Source organism: Dysidea avara, chromosome 3 (assembly GCF_963678975.1).
Source record: "Dysidea avara chromosome 3, odDysAvar1.4, whole genome shotgun sequence".
Classification (NCBI taxonomy): domain Eukaryota; kingdom Metazoa; phylum Porifera; class Demospongiae; order Dictyoceratida; family Dysideidae; genus Dysidea; species Dysidea avara.
The window spans coordinates 30,819,343-30,840,402 of NC_089274.1; positions in this window are offsets into that span (position 1 = coordinate 30,819,343).

The window sequence follows — 21,060 nt, forward strand, 5'->3', positions numbered from 1 at the left end:
AATGTGGTATATAGCTATAATGAAAGAATCATACATCAAGCTAGTGTTCTACTGTTCCATGGCACCATTGCTCATTTCCAATTCACTACTTTAGTCCTTCGTGACTATCCTTGAATTGTTAATAGTCCATACAATTAGTTATAATTTGTTTAGCATCTAGAAGTGTTTGCAATAAATTGTCTTCGCATAGAGTAGTACCATGCAGAGTATACAGTAATAGCACAAGCATCAGCCTGTGATAAGTACACTCACTCCGCAAAGGTATATATATTAATAACTGTTCTTAACTTGTTGATACTTCACACTAATAATTATTATTGTTTAGCATTAAACAAAAATCATTTATTTATCCCTTTAGTACAATGCAAAAATAATGTCTGAGTCTTTAATATAACACACATGTACAGAGCACGTGGGATAGAAATATACTAATTGGTGTGCATTACAATTGTGGTAATAATTGTTCAATGGTTACTGCATTGGGCTGCTCACCTGCAGGTCCATGGTACAGATCCAGTGTGGGGAACATTTAAAAAAATTTTTTTTTAACTTCAATTTTATGTATTTAAATAGCACATAAAATACTACTCCATCAGTGCCTAGCTGATGGACCAGAATGGTTGAAGGAGACCGCTTGGGAAACCCTACGGGTGGTGCTGGCATCAGGGGTTCGATCCCCGGACTAGGAGCAGCCAGTTTCCTCCCTTATCCAAACGGCTTTCTTCTGGTAGGTTAGCTAGGCCAAGTCACTAGCAAAGCCGATGACCAAGTCCGCATGTGGGCCATGCGGTGCTCCACCGGCTGCTCCCTGCAACCATGACCAAGTCCGTGCGTAGTTGGGGGGCAATAAGGATTGGGCCAACTTCCCTATGTGAAATGGCACCCACTAGTGACATTTTATTTTTTTTTACATTTTCTAGACTTTTTGGTAGCACCTTTTTGTTTAATTACCTTTTATTAACAGTTTCAGCACTTTTTGATAGCACCTTTCGATTAATTATTTTTTACACACTCTGGACTTTTTGTTAGCACTTTTTTGTTTAATTAACTTATATTAACAGTTTCAGGACTTTTTGGTAGCACCTTTTGTTTAATTACCTTTTATTAACAGTTTTAGGACTTTTTGGTAGCACCTTTTTGTTTAATTACTTTTTATTAACAGTTTCAGGACCTTTTCTTAGCACCCTTTTGTTTAATTACCTGTTATTAATAATTTCAGGACATTTTGGTACAACCTTTTTGTTTAATTACCTTTTATTAACAGTTTCAGGACTTTTTGGTTTCACCTTTTCGTTAATTATCATTATTTTTTACACTCTGGTCGTTTTGGTAAGACCGTCTTTTTTAGTCATTTCTTTACAGAAATTGTAAATAAGAATGTGGTATATAGCTATAATGAAAAAAAATACAGCAAGCTAGTGTTCTACTGTTCCATGGCACCATTGCTCATTTCCAATACACTACTTTAGTCCTTCGTGACTATCCTTGAATTGTTAATAGTCCATACAATTAGTTATAATTTGTTCAGCATCTAGAAGTGTTTGCAATAAATTGTCTTCGCATAGAGTAGTACCATGCAGAGTATACAGTAATAGCACAAGCATCAGCCAGTGATAAGTACACTCACTCCGCAAAGGTATATATATTAATAACTGTTCTTAACTTGTTGATACTTCACACTAATAATTATTATTGTTTAGCATTAAACAAAAATAATTTATTTATCCCTTTAGTACAATGCAAAATTAATGTCTGAGTCTTTAATATAACACACATGTACAGAGCACGTGGGATAGAAATATACTAATTGGTGTGCATTACAATTGTGGTCCTAATTGTTCAATGGTTACTGCATTGGGCTGCTCACCCGGAGGTCCATGGTACAGATCCAGTGTGGGGAATATTTAATTTTTTTTAACTTCAATTTTATGTATTTAAATAGCACATAAAATACTACTCCATCAGTGCGTAGCTGATGGACCAGAGTGGTTGAAGGAGACCGCTTGGGAAACCCTGCGGGTGGTGCTGGCATCAGGGGTTCTATCCCCGGACCAGGAGCAGCCAGTTTCCTCCCCCATCCTAACAGCTTTCTTCTGGTAGGTTAGCTAGGCCAAGTCACTAGCAAAGCCGATGACCAAGTCCGCGTGTGGGCCATGTGGTGCTCCACTGGCTGTTCCCTGTATCTATGACCAAGTCCGTGTGTAGTTGATGAGCAATCAGGATTGGGCCAACTTCCCAATGTGAAATGGCAACCACTAGTGACATTTTATTTTTTTTTACATTTTCTGGATTTTTTGCTAGCACCTTTTTGTTTAATTACCTTTTATTAACAGTTTCAGGACCTTTTGGTAGCACCTTTTTGTTTAATTACCTGTTATTAACAGTTTCAGGACTTTTTGGTAGCACCTTTTGTTTAATTATTATTATTTTTTACACTCTGGACTTTTTGGTAGCACCTTTTTGTTTAATTACCTTTTATTAACAGTTTCAGGACCATTTGGTAGCGCTAACCTTTTTGTTCAATTACCTGTTATTAATATTTTAAGGACTTTTTTGTAGCACCTTTTTGTTTAATTGCCTTTTATTAACAGTTTCAGGACCTTTTGGTAGCACCTTTTTGTTTAATTACCTTTTATTAACAGTTTAAGGACCATTTAGTTGCACCTGTTTGTTCAATTACTTGTTATTAATAGTTTCAGGACTTTATGGTAGCACCTTTTTGTTTAATTACTTTTATTAACAGTTTCAGGACCTTTTGGTAGCACCTTTTTGTTTAATTACCTGTTATTAACAGTTTCAGGACTTTTTGGTAGCACCTTTTTGTTTAATTACCTTTTATTAACAGTTTCAGCACTTTTTGATAGCAACTTTTGATTAATTATTTTTTACACACTGGTCTTTTTGATAGCACTTTTTTGTTTTATTACCTTATATTAACAGTTTCAGGACTTTTGGTAGCACCTTTTGTTTAATTACCTTTTATTAACAGTTTCAGGACTTTTTGGGTGCACCTTTTTGTTTAATTGCCTTTTATTAACAGTTTCAGGACTTTTTGGTAGCACCTGCTTTCTTAGTTATTATTTCTTTACAGAAATTGTAGATAAGAATGTGGTATATAGCTATAATGAAAGAATCATACAGCAAGCTAGTGTTCTACTGTTCCATGGCACCATTACTCATTTCCAATTCACTACTTTAGTCCTTCGTGACTATCCTTGAATTGTTAATAGTCCATACAATTAGTTATAATTTGTTCAGCATCTAGAAGTGTTTGCAATAAATTGTCTTCGCATAGAGTAGTACCATGCAGAGTATACAGAAATAGCACAAGCATCAGCCTGTGATAAGTACACTCACTCCGCAAAGGTATATATATTGATAACTGTTCTTAACTTGTTGATACTTCACACTAATAATTATTATTGATTAGCATTAAACAAAAATAATTTATTTATCCCTTTAGTACAATGCAAAATTAATGTCTGAGTCTTTAATATAACACACATGTACAGAGCACGTGGGATAAAAATATACTAATTGGTGTGCATTACAATTGTGGTCCTAATTGTTCAATGGTTACTGCATTGGGCTGCTCACCCGGAGGTCCATGGTACAGATCCAGTGTGGGGAATATTTAATTTTTTTTAACTTCAATTTTATGTATTTAAATAGCACATAAAATACTACTCCATCAGTGCCTAGCTGATGGACCAGAGTGGTTGAAGGAGACCGCTTGGGAAACCCTGCGGGTGGTGCTGGCATCAGGGGCTCTATCCCCGGACCAGGAGCAGCCAGTTTCCTCCTCCATCCTAACAGCTTTCTTCTGGTAGGTTAGCTAGGCCAAGTCACTAGCAAAGCCGATGACCAAGTCCGCGTGTGGGCCATGTGGTGCTCCACTGGCTGTTCCCTGTATCTATGACCAAGTCCGTGTGTAGTTGGGGGGCAATCAGGATTGGGCCAACTTCCCAATGTGAAATGGCACCCACTAGTGACATTTTATTTTTTTTTACATTTTCTGGATTTTTTGCTAGCACCTTTTTGTTTAATTACCTTTTATTAACAGTTTCAGGACCTTTTGGTAGCACCTTTTTGTTTAATTACCTGTTATTAACAGTTTCAGGACTTTTTGGTAGCACCTTTTGTTTAATTATTATTACTTTTTACACTCTTGACTTTTTGGTAGCACCTTTTTGTTTAATTACCTTTTATTAAAAGTTTCAGGACCATTTGGTAGCGCTAACCTTTTTGTTCAATTACCTGTTATTAATATTTTCAGGACTTTTTGGTAGCACCTTTTTGTTTAATTACCTTTTATTAACAGTTTCAGGACCTTTTGGTAGCACCTTTTTGTTTAATTACCTGTTATTAACAGTTTCAGGACTTTTTGGTAGCACCTTTTGTTTAATTATCATTACTTTTTACACTCTGGACTTTTTGGTAGCACCTTTTTGTTTAATTGCCTTTTATTAACAGTTTCAGGACCTTTTGGTAGCACCTTTTTGTTTAATTACCTTTTATTAACAGTTTCAGGACCATTTGGTTACTCCTGTTTGTTCAATTACTTGTTATTAATAGTTTCAGGACTTTTTGGTAGCACCTTTTTGTTTAATTACTTTTATTAACAGTTTCAGAACCTTTTGGTAGCACCTTTTTGTTTAATTACCTGTTATTAACAGTTTCAGGACTTTTTAGTACCACCTTTTTGTTTAATTACCTTTTATTAACAGTTTCAGCACTTTTTGATAGCAACTTTTGATTAATTATTTTTTACACACTCTGTTCTTTTTGATAGCACTTTTTTGTTTTATTACCTTTTATTAACAGTTTCAGGACCTTTTGGTAGCACCTTTTTGTTTAATTACCTTTTATTAACAGTTTCAGGACCTTTTGGTAGCACCTTTTTGTTTAATTACCTGTTATTAACAGTTTCAGGACTTTTTGGTAGCACCTTTTGTTTAGTTATTATTATTTTTTACTCTCTGGACTTTTTGGTAGCACCTTTTTGTTTAATTACCTTTTATTAACAGTTTCAGGACCATTAGGTAGCACCTTTTTGTTCAATTACCTTTTATTAACAGTTTCAGGACCTTTTGGTAGCACCTTTTTGTTTTATTACCTTATATTAACAGTTTCAGGACTTCATGGTAGCACCTTTTGTTTAATTACCTTTGATTAACAGTTTCAGGACTTTTTAGTTGCACCTTTTTGTTTAATTGCCTTTTATTAACAGTTTCAGGACCTTTTGTAAGCACCCTTTTGTTTAATTACCTGTTATTAATAATTTCAGGACTTTTTGGTAGCACCTTTTTGTTTAATTAACTTTTATTAACAGTTTCAGGACTTTTTGGTAGCACCTGCTTTCTTAGTTATTATTTCTTTACAGAAATTGTAGATTAGAATGTGGTTTATAGCTATAATGAAAGAATCATACAGCAAGCTAGTGTTCTACTGTTCCATGGCACCATTGCTCATTTCCAATACACTACTTTAGTCCTTCGTGACTATCCTTGAATTGTTAATAGTCCATACAATTAGTTATAATTTGTTTAGCATCTAGAAGTGTTTGCAATAAATTGTCTTCGCATAGAGTAGTACCATGCAGAGTATACAGTAATAGCACAAGCATCAGCCTGTGATAAGTTCACTCACTCCGCAAAGGTATATATATTAATAACTGTTCTTAACTTGTTGATACTTCACACTAATAATTATTATTGTTTAGCATTAAACAAAAATCATTTATTTATCCCTTTAGTACAATGCAAAATTAATGTCTGAGTATTTAATATAACACACATGTACAGAGCACGTGGGATAGAAATATACTAATTGGTGTGCATTACAATTGTGGTCCTAATTGTTCAATGGTTACTGCATTGGGCTGCTCACCCGGAGGTCCATGGTACAGATCCAGTGTGGGGAACATTTAAAAAAAAAATTTTTTTAACTTCAATTTTATGTATTTAAATAGCACATAAAATACCACTCCATCAGTGCCTAGCTGATGGACCAGAGTGGTTGAAGGAGACCGCTTGGGAAACCCTGCGGGTGGTGCTGGCATCAGGGGTTCGATCCCCGGACCAGGAGCAGCCAGTTTCCTCCCTTATCCTAACAGCTTTCTTCTGGTAGGTTAGCTAGGCCAAGTCACTAGCAAAGCCGATGACCAAGTCCGCGTGTGGGCCATGTGGTGCTCCACTGGCTGTTCTCTGTATCTATGACCAAGTCCGTGTGTAGTTGGGGGGCAATCAGGATTGGGCCAACTTCCCAATGTGAAATGGCACCCACTAGTGACATTTTATTTTTTTTTTACATTTTCTGGACTTTTTGGTAGCACCTTTTTGTTTAATTACCTTTTATTAACAGTTTCAGGACCTTTTGGTAGCACCTTTTTGTTTAATTACCTGTTATTAACAGTTTCAGGACTTTATGGTAGCACCTTTTGTTTAATTATTACTATTTTTTACATTCTGGACTTTTTGGTAGCACCTTTTTGTTTAATTACCTTTTATTAACAGTTTCAGGACCTTTTGGTAGCACCTTTTTGTTTAATTACCTTTTATTAACAGTTTCAGGAACTTTTGGTAGCACCTTTTTGTTTAATTACCTGTTATTAACAGTTTCAGGACTTTTTGGTAGCTCCTTTTGTTTAATTACCTTTTATTAACAGTTTGAGCACTTTTTGATAGCACCTTTTGTTTACTTAATATTTTTTACACACTCTAGACTTTTTGATAACACCTTTTTGTTTAATTATTATTATTTTTTACACTCTCTGGACTTTTTGGTAGCACCATTTTGTTTAATTAGGCCAATGAAACTTGATTACCAGTTTCTCGCTCAGATTTTTGAAAATTTGATGCGGGCGGGCGGTAATTATTCATTATTCATCATTTTCCAAAAGGCACAACACACATCCCAAACATGAAGATTTCTGCCAAAAAAGTGAGTCTACATTTATTACTCGTACATTAAATAGCTAAAATACGTTACTAATCCATATAACAAGTGATTTTTCCATTAGAGTATAGCTCATTGCTCCATTAGAGTAAAAGTGACTGCTCTATTAGAGTATTTCAATCTGAAATACCAATAATGAAATTCCATGCGGGTGTATCAAAAGCATGCGGGCGATGACGCGAAACTGCTAATCAAATTTCATTGGCCTTACCTTTTATTAACAGTTTCAGGACCTTTTGGTAGCACCTTTTTGTTTAATTACATTTTGTTAACAGTTTCAGGACTTTTTGGTAGCACCTTTTTGTTTAATTACCTTTTATTAACAGTTTAGGAACCTTTTGGTAGCACCATTTTGTTTAATTACCTGTTATTAATAGTTTCAGGACTTTTTGGTAGCTCCTTTTTGATTAATTACCTTTTATTAACAGTTTAAAGACCTTTTGGTAGCACCTGCTTGTTTAGTTATTATTTCTTTACAGAAATTGTAAATAAGAATGTGGTATATAGCTATAATGAAAGAATCATACAGCAAGCTAGTGTTCTACTGTTCCATGGCACCATTGCTCATTTCCAATCCACTACTTTAGTCCTTCGTGACTATCCTTGAAATGTTAATAGTCCATACAATTAGTTATAATTTGTTCAGCATCTAGAAGTGTTTGCAATAAATTGTCTTCGCATAGAGTAGTACCATGCAGAGTATACAGTAATAGCACAAGCATCAGCCTGTGATAAGTACACTCATTTCGCAAAGGTATATATATTAATAACTGTTCTTAACTTGTTGATACTTCACACTAATAATTATTATTGTTTAGCATTAAACAAAAATCATTTATTTATCCCTTTAGTACAATGCAAAATGAATGTCTGAGTCTTTAATATAACACACATGTACAGAGCACGTGAGATAGAAATATACTAATTGGTGTGCATTACGATTGTGGTCCTAATTGTTCAATGGTTACTGCATTGGGCTGCTCACCAGGAGGTCCATGGTACAGATCCAGTGTGGGGAACATTAAAAAAAAAATTTTTTAAACTTCAATTTTATGTATTTAAATAGCACATAAAATACTACTCCATCTGTGGCTAGCTGATGGACCAGAGTGGTTGAAGGAGACCGCTTGGGAAACCCTGCGGGTGGTGCTGGCATCAGGGGTTCGATCCCCGGACCAGGAGCAGCCAGTTTCCTCCCTTATCCTAACAGCTTTCTTCTGGTAGGTTAGCTAGGCCAAGTCACTAGCAAAGCCGATGACCAAGTCCGCGTGTGGGCCATGTGGTGCTCCACTGGCTGTTCCCTGTATCTATGACCAAGTCCATGTGTAGTTGGGGGGCAGTCAGGATTGGGCCAACTTCCCAATGTGAAATGGCACCCACTAGTGACATTTTATTTTTTTTTTACATTTTCTGGACTTTTTGGTAGCACTTTTTTGTTTAATTACCTTTTATTAACAGTTTCAGGACCTTTTGGTAGCACCTTTTTGTTTAATTACGTTTATTAACAGTTTCAGGACCTTTTGGTAGCACCTTTTTGTTTAATTACCTGTTATTAACAGTTTCAGCACTTTTTGATAGCACCTTTTGATTAATTATTTTTTACACACTCCGGTTTTTCTGATAGCACTTTTTTGTTTTATTACCTTATATTAACAGTTTCAGGACTTTTTGGTAGCACCTTTTGTTTAATTACCTTTTATTAACAGTTTCAGGACTTTTTGGTTGCACCTTTTTGTTTATTGTTTAATTGCCTTTTATTAACAGTTTCAGGACCTTTTGGTAGCACCCTTTTGTTTAATTACCTTTTATTAACAGTTTCAGGACCATTTGGTTGCACCTGTTTGTTCAATTACTTGTTATTAATAGTTTCAGGACTTTTTGGTAGCACCTTTTTGTTTAATTACTTTTATTAACAGTTTCAGGACCATTTGGTAGCATCTTTTTGTTTAATTACCTGTTATTAACAGTTTCAGGACCTTTTGCTAGCACCTTTTTGTTTAATTACCTGTTATTAACAGTTTCAGGACTTTTTGGTAGCACCTTTTGTTTAATTACCTTATATTAACTATTTCAGGACTTTTTGGTAGCATCTTTTTGTTTAATTACCTTTTATTAACAGTTTCAGGACCATTTGGTTGCACCTGTTTGTTCAATTACTTGTTATTAATAGTTTCAGGACTTTTTGGTAGCACATTTTTGTTTAATTACTTTTATTAACAGTTTCAGGACCTTTTGGTAGCATCTTTTTGTTTAATTACCTGTTATTAACAGTTTCAGGACCTTTTGCTAGCACCTTTTTGTTTAATTACCTGTTATTAACAGTTTCAGGACTTTTTGGTAGCACCTTTTTGTTTAATTACCTTTTATTAACAGTTTAGGAACCTTTTGGTAGCACCTTTTTGTTTAATTACCTGTTATTAATAGTTTCAGGACTTTTTGGTAGCACCTTTTTGATTAATTACCTTTTATTAACAGTTTTAAGACCTTTTGGTAGCACCTGCTTGTTTAGTTATTATTTCTTTACAGAAATTGTAAATAAGAATGTGGTATATAGCTATAATGAAAGAATCATACAGCAAGCTAGTATTCTACTCTTCCATGGCACCATTGCTCATTTCCAATCCACTACTTTAGTCCTTCGTGACTATCCTTGAAATGTTAATAGTCCATACAATTAGTTATAATTTGTTCAGCATCTAGAAGTGTTTGCAATAAATTGTCTTCGCATAGAGTAGTACCATGCAGAGTATAAAGTAATAGCACAAGCATCAGCCTGTGATAAGTACACTCATTTCGCAAAGGTATATATATTAATAACTGTTCTTAACTTGTTGATACTTCACACTAATAATTATTATTGTTTAGCATTAAACAAAAATTATTTATTTATCGCTTTAGTACAATGCAAAATGAATGTCTGAGTCTTTAATATAACACACATGTACAGAGCACGTGAGATAGAAATATACTAATTGGTGTGCATTACGATTGTGGTCCTAATTGTTCAATGGTTACTGCATTGGGCTGCTCACCAGGAGGTCCATGGTACAGATCCAGTGTGGGGAACATTAAAAAAAAATTTTTTTAAACTTCAATTTTATGTATTTAAATAGCACATAAAATACTACTCCATCAGTGGCTAGCTGATGGACCAGAAGGTTGAAGGAGACCGCTTGGGAAACCCTGCGGGTGGTACTGGCATCAGGGGTTCGATCCCTGGACTAGGAGCAGCCAGTTTCCTCCCTTATCCTAACAGCTTTCTTCTGGTAGGTTAGCTAGGCCAAGTCACTAACAAAGCCGTTGACCAAGTCCGCGTGTGGGCCATGTGGTGCTCCACTGGCTGTTCCCTGTATCTATGACCAAGTTCGTGTGTAGTTGGGGGGCAATCAAGATTGGGCCAACTTCCCAATGTGAAATGGCACCCACTAGTGACATTTTATTCATTTTTTACATTTTCTGGACTTTTTGGTAGCACCTTTTTGTTTAATTACCTTTTATTAACAGTTTCAGGACCTTTTGGTAGCACCTTTTTGTTTAATTACCTGTTATTAACAGTTTCAGGACATTTTGGTAGCACCTTTTGTTTAATTACCTTTATTAACAGTTTCAGCACTTTTTGATAGCACCTTTTGATTTATTATTTTTTACACACTCTGGACTTTTTGATAGCACCTTTTTGTTTAATTACCTTATATTAACAGTTTCAGGACTTTTTGGTAGCATCTTTTTGTTTAATTACTTTTAATTAACAGTTTCAGGACCATTTGGTTGCACCTGTTTGTTCAATTACTTGTTATTAATAGTTTCAGGACTTTTTGGTAGCACCTTTCTGTTTAATTACTTTTATTGACAGTTTCAGGACCTTTTTGTAGCACCTTTTTGTTTAATTACCTGTTATTAACAGTTTCAGGACTTTTTGGTAGCACCTTTTGTTTAATTATCATTACTTTTTACACTCTGGACTTTTTGGTAGCACCTTTTTGTTTAATTGCCTTTTATTAACAGTTTCAGGACCTTTTGGTAGCACCTTTTTGTTTAATTACCTGTTATTAACAGTTTCAGGACTTTTTGGTAGCACCTTTTGTTTAATTATCATTACTTTTTACACTCTGGACTTTTTGGTAGCACCTTTTTGTTTAATTGCCTTTTATTAACAGTTTCAGGACCTTTTGGTAGCACCTTTTTGTTTAATTACCTTTTATTAACAGTTTCAGGACCATTTGGTTACTCCTGTTTGTTCAATTACTTGTTATTAATAGTTTCAGGACTTTTTGGTAGCACCTTTTTGTTTAATTACTTTTATTAACAGTTTCAGAACCTTTTGGTAGCACCTTTTTGTTTAATTACCTGTTATTAACAGTTTCAGGACTTTTTAGTACCACCTTTTTGTTTAATTACCTTTTATTAACAGTTTCAGCACTTTTTGATAGCAACTTTTGATTAATTATTTTTTACACACTCTGTTCTTTTTGATAGCACTTTTTTGTTTTATTACCTTTTATTAACAGTTTCAGGACCTTTTGGTAGCACCTTTTTGTTTAATTACCTTTTATTAACAGTTTCAGGACCTTTTGGTAGCACCTTTTTGTTTAATTACCTGTTATTAACAGTTTCAGGACTTTTTGGTAGCACCTTTTGTTTAGTTATTATTATTTTTTACTCTCTGGACTTTTTGGTAGCACCTTTTTGTTTAATTACCTTTTATTAACAGTTTCAGGACCATTAGGTAGCACCTTTTTGTTCAATTACCTTTTATTAACAGTTTCAGGACCTTTTGGTAGCACCTTTTTGTTTTATTACCTTATATTAACAGTTTCAGGACTTCATGGTAGCACCTTTTGTTTAATTACCTTTGATTAACAGTTTCAGGACTTTTTAGTTGCACCTTTTTGTTTAATTGCCTTTTATTAACAGTTTCAGGACCTTTTGTAAGCACCCTTTTGTTTAATTACCTGTTATTAATAATTTCAGGACTTTTTGGTAGCACCTTTTTGTTTAATTAACTTTTATTAACAGTTTCAGGACTTTTTGGTAGCACCTGCTTTCTTAGTTATTATTTCTTTACAGAAATTGTAGATTAGAATGTGGTTTATAGCTATAATGAAAGAATCATACAGCAAGCTAGTGTTCTACTGTTCCATGGCACCATTGCTCATTTCCAATACACTACTTTAGTCCTTCGTGACTATCCTTGAATTGTTAATAGTCCATACAATTAGTTATAATTTGTTTAGCATCTAGAAGTGTTTGCAATAAATTGTCTTCGCATAGAGTAGTACCATGCAGAGTATACAGTAATAGCACAAGCATCAGCCTGTGATAAGTTCACTCACTCCGCAAAGGTATATATATTAATAACTGTTCTTAACTTGTTGATACTTCACACTAATAATTATTATTGTTTAGCATTAAACAAAAATCATTTATTTATCCCTTTAGTACAATGCAAAATTAATGTCTGAGTATTTAATATAACACACATGTACAGAGCACGTGGGATAGAAATATACTAATTGGTGTGCATTACAATTGTGGTCCTAATTGTTCAATGGTTACTGCATTGGGCTGCTCACCCGGAGGTCCATGGTACAGATCCAGTGTGGGGAACATTTAAAAAAAAAATTTTTTTAACTTCAATTTTATGTATTTAAATAGCACATAAAATACCACTCCATCAGTGCCTAGCTGATGGACCAGAGTGGTTGAAGGAGACCGCTTGGGAAACCCTGCGGGTGGTGCTGGCATCAGGGGTTCGATCCCCGGACCAGGAGCAGCCAGTTTCCTCCCTTATCCTAACAGCTTTCTTCTGGTAGGTTAGCTAGGCCAAGTCACTAGCAAAGCCGATGACCAAGTCCGCGTGTGGGCCATGTGGTGCTCCACTGGCTGTTCTCTGTATCTATGACCAAGTCCGTGTGTAGTTGGGGGGCAATCAGGATTGGGCCAACTTCCCAATGTGAAATGGCACCCACTAGTGACATTTTATTTTTTTTTTACATTTTCTGGACTTTTTGGTAGCACCTTTTTGTTTAATTACCTTTTATTAACAGTTTCAGGACCTTTTGGTAGCACCTTTTTGTTTAATTACCTGTTATTAACAGTTTCAGGACTTTATGGTAGCACCTTTTGTTTAATTATTACTATTTTTTACATTCTGGACTTTTTGGTAGCACCTTTTTGTTTAATTACCTTTTATTAACAGTTTCAGGACCTTTTGGTAGCACCTTTTTGTTTAATTACCTTTTATTAACAGTTTCAGGAACTTTTGGTAGCACCTTTTTGTTTAATTACCTGTTATTAACAGTTTCAGGACTTTTTGGTAGCTCCTTTTGTTTAATTACCTTTTATTAACAGTTTGAGCACTTTTTGATAGCACCTTTTGTTTACTTAATATTTTTTACACACTCTAGACTTTTTGATAACACCTTTTTGTTTAATTATTATTATTTTTTACACTCTCTGGACTTTTTGGTAGCACCATTTTGTTTAATTAGGCCAATGAAACTTGATTACCAGTTTCTCGCTCAGATTTTTGAAAATTTGATGCGGGCGGGCGGTAATTATTCATTATTCATCATTTTCCAAAAGGCACAACACACATCCCAAACATGAAGATTTCTGCCAAAAAAGTGAGTCTACATTTATTACTCGTACATTAAATAGCTAAAATACGTTACTAATCCATATAACAAGTGATTTTTCCATTAGAGTATAGCTCATTGCTCCATTAGAGTAAAAGTGACTGCTCTATTAGAGTATTTCAATCTGAAATACCAATAATGAAATTCCATGCGGGTGTATCAAAAGCATGCGGGCGATGACGCGAAACTGCTAATCAAATTTCATTGGCCTTACCTTTTATTAACAGTTTCAGGACCTTTTGGTAGCACCTTTTTGTTTAATTACATTTTGTTAACAGTTTCAGGACTTTTTGGTAGCACCTTTTTGTTTAATTACCTTTTATTAACAGTTTAGGAACCTTTTGGTAGCACCTTTTTGTTTAATTACCTGTTATTAATAGTTTCAGGACTTTTTGGTAGCTCCTTTTTGATTAATTACCTTTTATTAACAGTTTAAAGACCTTTTGGTAGCACCTGCTTGTTTAGTTATTATTTCTTTACAGAAATTGTAAATAAGAATGTGGTATATAGCTATAATGAAAGAATCATACAGCAAGCTAGTGTTCTACTGTTCCATGGCACCATTGCTCATTTCCAATCCACTACTTTAGTCCTTCGTGACTATCCTTGAAATGTTAATAGTCCATACAATTAGTTATAATTTGTTCAGCATCTAGAAGTGTTTGCAATAAATTGTCTTCGCATAGAGTAGTACCATGCAGAGTATACAGTAATAGCACAAGCATCAGCCTGTGATAAGTACACTCATTTCGCAAAGGTATATATATTAATAACTGTTCTTAACTTGTTGATACTTCACACTAATAATTATTATTGTTTAGCATTAAACAAAAATCATTTATTTATCCCTTTAGTACAATGCAAAATGAATGTCTGAGTCTTTAATATAACACACATGTACAGAGCACGTGAGATAGAAATATACTAATTGGTGTGCATTACGATTGTGGTCCTAATTGTTCAATGGTTACTGCATTGGGCTGCTCACCAGGAGGTCCATGGTACAGATCCAGTGTGGGGAACATTAAAAAAAAAATTTTTTAAACTTCAATTTTATGTATTTAAATAGCACATAAAATACTACTCCATCTGTGGCTAGCTGATGGACCAGAGTGGTTGAAGGAGACCGCTTGGGAAACCCTGCGGGTGGTGCTGGCATCAGGGGTTCGATCCCCGGACCAGGAGCAGCCAGTTTCCTCCCTTATCCTAACAGCTTTCTTCTGGTAGGTTAGCTAGGCCAAGTCACTAGCAAAGCCGATGACCAAGTCCGCGTGTGGGCCATGTGGTGCTCCACTGGCTGTTCCCTGTATCTATGACCAAGTCCATGTGTAGTTGGGGGGCAGTCAGGATTGGGCCAACTTCCCAATGTGAAATGGCACCCACTAGTGACATTTTATTTTTTTTTTACATTTTCTGGACTTTTTGGTAGCACTTTTTTGTTTAATTACCTTTTATTAACAGTTTCAGGACCTTTTGGTAGCACCTTTTTGTTTAATTACGTTTATTAACAGTTTCAGGACCTTTTGGTAGCACCTTTTTGTTTAATTACCTGTTATTAACAGTTTCAGCACTTTTTGATAGCACCTTTTGATTAATTATTTTTTACACACTCCGGTTTTTCTAATAGCACTTTTTTGTTTTATTACCTTATATTAACAGTTTCAGGACTTTTTGGTAGCACCTTTTGTTTAATTACCTTTTATTAACAGTTTCAGGACTTTTTGGTTGCACCTTTTTGTTTATTGTTTAATTGCCTTTTATTAACAGTTTCAGGACCTTTTGGTAGCACCCTTTTGTTTAATTACCTTTTATTAACAGTTTCAGGACCATTTGGTTGCACCTGTTTGTTCAATTACTTGTTATTAATAGTTTCAGGACTTTTTGGTAGCACCTTTTTGTTTAATTACTTTTATTAACAGTTTCAGGACCATTTGGTAGCATCTTTTTGTTTAATTACCTGTTATTAACAGTTTCAGGACCTTTTGCTAGCACCTTTTTGTTTAATTACCTGTTATTAACAGTTTCAGGACTTTTTGGTAGCACCTTTTGTTTAATTACCTTATATTAACTATTTCAGGACTTTTTGGTAGCATCTTTTTGTTTAATTACCTTTTATTAACAGTTTCAGGACCATTTGGTTGCACCTGTTTGTTCAATTACTTGTTATTAATAGTTTCAGGACTTTTTGGTAGCACATTTTTGTTTAATTACTTTTATTAACAGTTTCAGGACCTTTTGGTAGCATCTTTTTGTTTAATTACCTGTTATTAACAGTTTCAGGACCTTTTGCTAGCACCTTTTTGTTTAATTACCTGTTATTAACAGTTTCAGGACTTTTTGGTAGCACCTTTTTGTTTAATTACCTTTTATTAACAGTTTAGGAACCTTTTGGTAGCACCTTTTTGTTTAATTACCTGTTATTAATAGTTTCAGGACTTTTTGGTAGCACCTTTTTGATTAATTACCTTTTATTAACAGTTTTAAGACCTTTTGGTAGCACCTGCTTGTTTAGTTATTATTTCTTTACAGAAATTGTAAATAAGAATGTGGTATATAGCTATAATGAAAGAATCATACAGCAAGCTAGTATTCTACTCTTCCATGGCACCATTGCTCATTTCCAATCCACTACTTTAGTCCTTCGTGACTATCCTTGAAATGTTAATAGTCCATACAATTAGTTATAATTTGTTCAGCATCTAGAAGTGTTTGCAATAAATTGTCTTCGCATAGAGTAGTACCATGCAGAGTATAAAGTAATAGCACAAGCATCAGCCTGTGATAAGTACACTCATTTCGCAAAGGTATATATATTAATAACTGTTCTTAACTTGTTGATACTTCACACTAATAATTATTATTGTTTAGCATTAAACAAAAATTATTTATTTATCGCTTTAGTACAATGCAAAATGAATGTCTGAGTCTTTAATATAACACACATGTACAGAGCACGTGAGATAGAAATATACTAATTGGTGTGCATTACGATTGTGGTCCTAATTGTTCAATGGTTACTGCATTGGGCTGCTCACCAGGAGGTCCATGGTACAGATCCAGTGTGGGGAACATTAAAAAAAAATTTTTTTAAACTTCAATTTTATGTATTTAAATAGCACATAAAATACTACTCCATCAGTGGCTAGCTGATGGACCAGAGTGGTTGAAGGAGACCGCTTGGGAAACCCTGCGGGTGGTACTGGCATCAGGGGTTCGATCCCTGGACTAGGAGCAGCCAGTTTCCTCCCTTATCCTAACAGCTTTCTTCTGGTAGGTTAGCTAGGCCAAGTCACTAACAAAGCCGTTGACCAAGTCCGCGTGTGGGCCATGTGGTGCTCCACTGGCTGTTCCCTGTATCTATGACCAAGTTCGTGTGTAGTTGGGGGGCAATCAAGATTGGGCCAACTTCCCAATGTGAAATGGCACCCACTAGTGACATTTTATTCATTTTTTACATTTTCTGGACTTTTTGGTAGCACCTTTTTGTTTAATTACCTTTTATTAACAGTTTCAGGACCTTTTGGTAGCACCTTTTTGTTTAATTACCTGTTATTAACAGTTTCAGGACATTTTGGTAGCACCTTTTGTTTAATTACCTTTATTAACAGTTTCAGCACTTTTTGATAGCACCTTTTGATTTATTATTTTTTACACACTCTGGACTTTTTGATAGCACCTTTTTGTTTAATTACCTTATATTAACAGTTTCAGGACTTTTTGGTAGCATCTTTTTGTTTAATTACTTTTAATTAACAGTTTCAGGACCATTTGGTTGCACCTGTTTGTTCAATTACTTGTTATTAATAGTTTCAGGACTTTTTGGTAGCACCTTTCTGTTTAATTACTTTTATTGACAGTTTCAGGACCTTTTTGTAGCACCTTTTTGTTTAATTACCTGTTATTAACAGTTTCAGCACTTTTTGATAACACCTTTTGATTAATTATTTTTTACACACTCTGGTCTTTTGATAGCAGCTTTTTTGTTATATTACCTTATATTAACAGTTTGAGGACTTTTTGGTAGCACCTTTTGTTTAATTACCTTTTATTAACAGTTTCAGGACTTTTTGGTTGCACCTTTTTGTTTAATTGCCTTTTATTAACAGTTTCAGGACCTTTTGGTAGCACCCTTTTGTTTTATTACCTGTTATTAATAATTTCATGACTTTTTGGTAGTACCTTTTGTTTAATTACCTTTTATTAACAGTTTCAGGACTTTTTGGTTGCACCTTTTTGTTTAATTGCCTTTTATTAACAGTTTCAGGTCCTTTTGGTAGCACCCTTTTGTTTAATTACCTGTTATTAATAATTTCAGGACTTTATGGTAGCACCGTTTTGTTTAATTACCTTTTATTAACAGTTTCAGGACTTTTTGGTAGCACCTGCTTTCTTAGTTATTATTTCTTTACAGAAATTCTAAATAAGAATGTGGTATATAGCTATAATGAAAGAATCATACAGCAAGCTAGTGTTCTACTGTTCCATGGTACCATTGCTCATTTCCAATTCACTACTTTAGTCCTTCGTGACTATCCTTGATTTGTTAATAGTCCATACAATTAGTTATAATTTGTTTAGCATCTAGAAGTGTTTGCAATAAATTGTCTTCGCATAGAGTAGTACCATGCAGAGTATACAGTAATAGCACAAGCATCAGCCTGTGATAAGTACACTCACTCCGCAAAGGTATATATATTAATAACTGTTCTTAACTTGTTGATACTTCACACTAATAATTATTATTGTTTAGCATTAAACAAAAATCATTTATTTATCCCTTTAGTACAATGCAAAATTAATGTCTGAGTATTTAATATAACACACATGTACAGAGCACGTGGGATAGAAATATACTAATTGGTGTGCATTACAATTGTGGTAATAATTGCTCAATGGTTACTGCATTGGGCTGCTCACCCGGAGGTCCATGGTACAGATCCAGTGTTGGAAACATTTAAAAAAAATTTTTTTTAACTTCAATTTTATGTATTTAAATAGCACATAAAATACTACTCAATAAGTGCGTAGCTGATGGACCAGAGTGGTTGAAGGAGACCGCTTGGGAAACCCTGCGGGTGGTGCTGGCATCAGGGGCTCGATCCCCGAACTAGGAGCAGCCAGTTTCCTCCCTTATCCTAACAGCTTTCTTCTGGTAGGTTAGCTAGGCCAAGTCACTAGCAAAGCCGATGACCAAGTCCGCGTGTGGGCCATGTGGTGCTCCACTGGCTGTTCCCTGTATCTATGACCAAGTCCGTGTGTAGTTGGGGGGCAATCAGGATTGGGCCAACTTCCCAATGTGAAATGGCACCCACTAGTGACATTTTATTTTTTTTTACATTTTCTGGACTTTTTGGTAGCACCTTTTTGTTTAATTACCTTTTATTAACAGTTTCAGGACCTTTTGGTAGCACCTTTTTGTTTAATTACCTGTTATTAACAGTTTCAGGACTTTTTGGTAGCACCTTTTGTTTAATTATTATTTTTTACACTCTGGACTTTTTGGTAGCACCTTTTTGTTTAATTACCTTTTATTAACAGTTTCAGGACCATTTGGTAGCGCTAACCTTTTTGTTCAATTACCTGTTATTAATATTTTCAGGACTTTTTGGTAGCACCTTTTTGTTTAATTACCTTTTATTAACAGTTTCAGGACCTTTTGGTAGCACCTTTTTGTTTAATTACCTTTTATTAACAGTTTCAGGACCTTTTGGTAGCACCTTTTTGTTTAATTACCTGTTATTAACAGTTTCAGGAGTTTTTGGTAGCACCTTTTGTTTAATTATTATTATTTTTTACTCTCTGGACTTTTTGGTAGCACATTTTTGTTTAATTACCTTTTATTAACAGTTTCAGGACCATTTGGTAGCACCTTTTTGTTCAATTACCTTTTGTTAACAGTTTCAGGACCTTTTGGTAGCACCTTTTTGTTTTATTACCTTATATTAACAGTTTCAGGACTTTATGGTAGCACCTTTTGTTTAATTACCTTTGATTAACAGTTTCAGGACTTTTTGGTTGCACCTTTTTGTTTAATTGCCTTTTATTAACAGTTTCAGGACCTTTTGGTAGCACCCTTTTGTTTAATTACCTTTTATTAACAGTTTCAGGACTTTTTGGTAGCACCTTTTTGTTTAATTACTTTTATTAACAGTTTCAGGACCTTTTGGTAGCACCTTTTTGTTTAATTACCTGTTATTAACAGTTTCAGGACTTTTTGGTAACACCTTTTGTTTAATTACCTTTTATTAACAGTTTCAGGACTTTTTGGTTGCACCTTTTGTTTAATTACCATTTATTAACAGTTTCAGGACTTTTTGGTTGCACCTTTTTGTTTAATTGCCTTTTATTAACAGTTTCAGGACCTTTTGGTAGCACCCTTTTGATTAATTACCTGTTATTAATAATTTCAGGACTTTTTGGTAGCACCTTTTTGTTTAATTACCTTTTATTAACAGTTTCAGGACTTTTTGGTAGCACCTTTTGTTTAATTATTATTATTTTTTACTCTCTGGACGTTTTGGTAGCACCTTTTTGTTTAATTACCTTTTATTAACAGTTTCAGGACCATTTGGTAGCACCTTTTTGTTCAATTACCTGTTATTAATATTTTCAGGACTTTTTGGTAGCACCTTTTTGTTTAATTACCTTTTATTAACAGTTTCAGGACCTTTTGGTAGCACCTTTTTGTTTAATTACCTGTTATTAACAGTTTCAGGACTTTTCGGTAGCACCTTTTGTTTAATTACCTTTTATTAACAGTTTCAGCACTTTTTGATAGCACCTTTTGATTTATTATTTTTTTACACACTGGACTTTTTGATAGCACCTTTTTGTTTAATTACCTTATATTAACAGTTTCAGGACTTTTTGGTAGCATCTTTTTGTTTAATTACCTTTTATTAACAGTTTCAGGACCATTTGGTAGCACCTGGATGCAAGGATCACTCCGCCATCCAAATACTATATCTATGCAAAGCATAAAACTTTAGCACTTGGCGCGCGCAGCGCGCCAAGCGCTAAAGTTTTATGCTTTGCATAGATATAGTATTTGGAAGTTGGAATTAATGAATTCCAATTTGCAAAGTTTATATTTTTAAGTGCTTCCAGCTTTTAATGCGATGGTTACGGTGGTTGCTGTGGCTTATAGGCGATAATTGAAGCCATTGTATACAGACCTTACTGTAAGATTTTCTAGGTTTTCTGTGTGGGTATTGTTTAAAGGAAGCATGCTAAATGCATTATCTACATTACACAGCTACAAGATACAGGCTTTGAGCTGCAGCACTAGCTCCTGCTAAACGTCGAACTATCCTAATAGAACAGTCAGTACAATTATTCATAAAAATGAAGTCATTGTGATTAATGATTTGGCTATAGCTATAACCACAAAATAATATGTTTGGAAGCATGATCATGAAGGCTTGCAATTGCAAGATGTGAAGACAGAGACTAGTCATCTAATCAG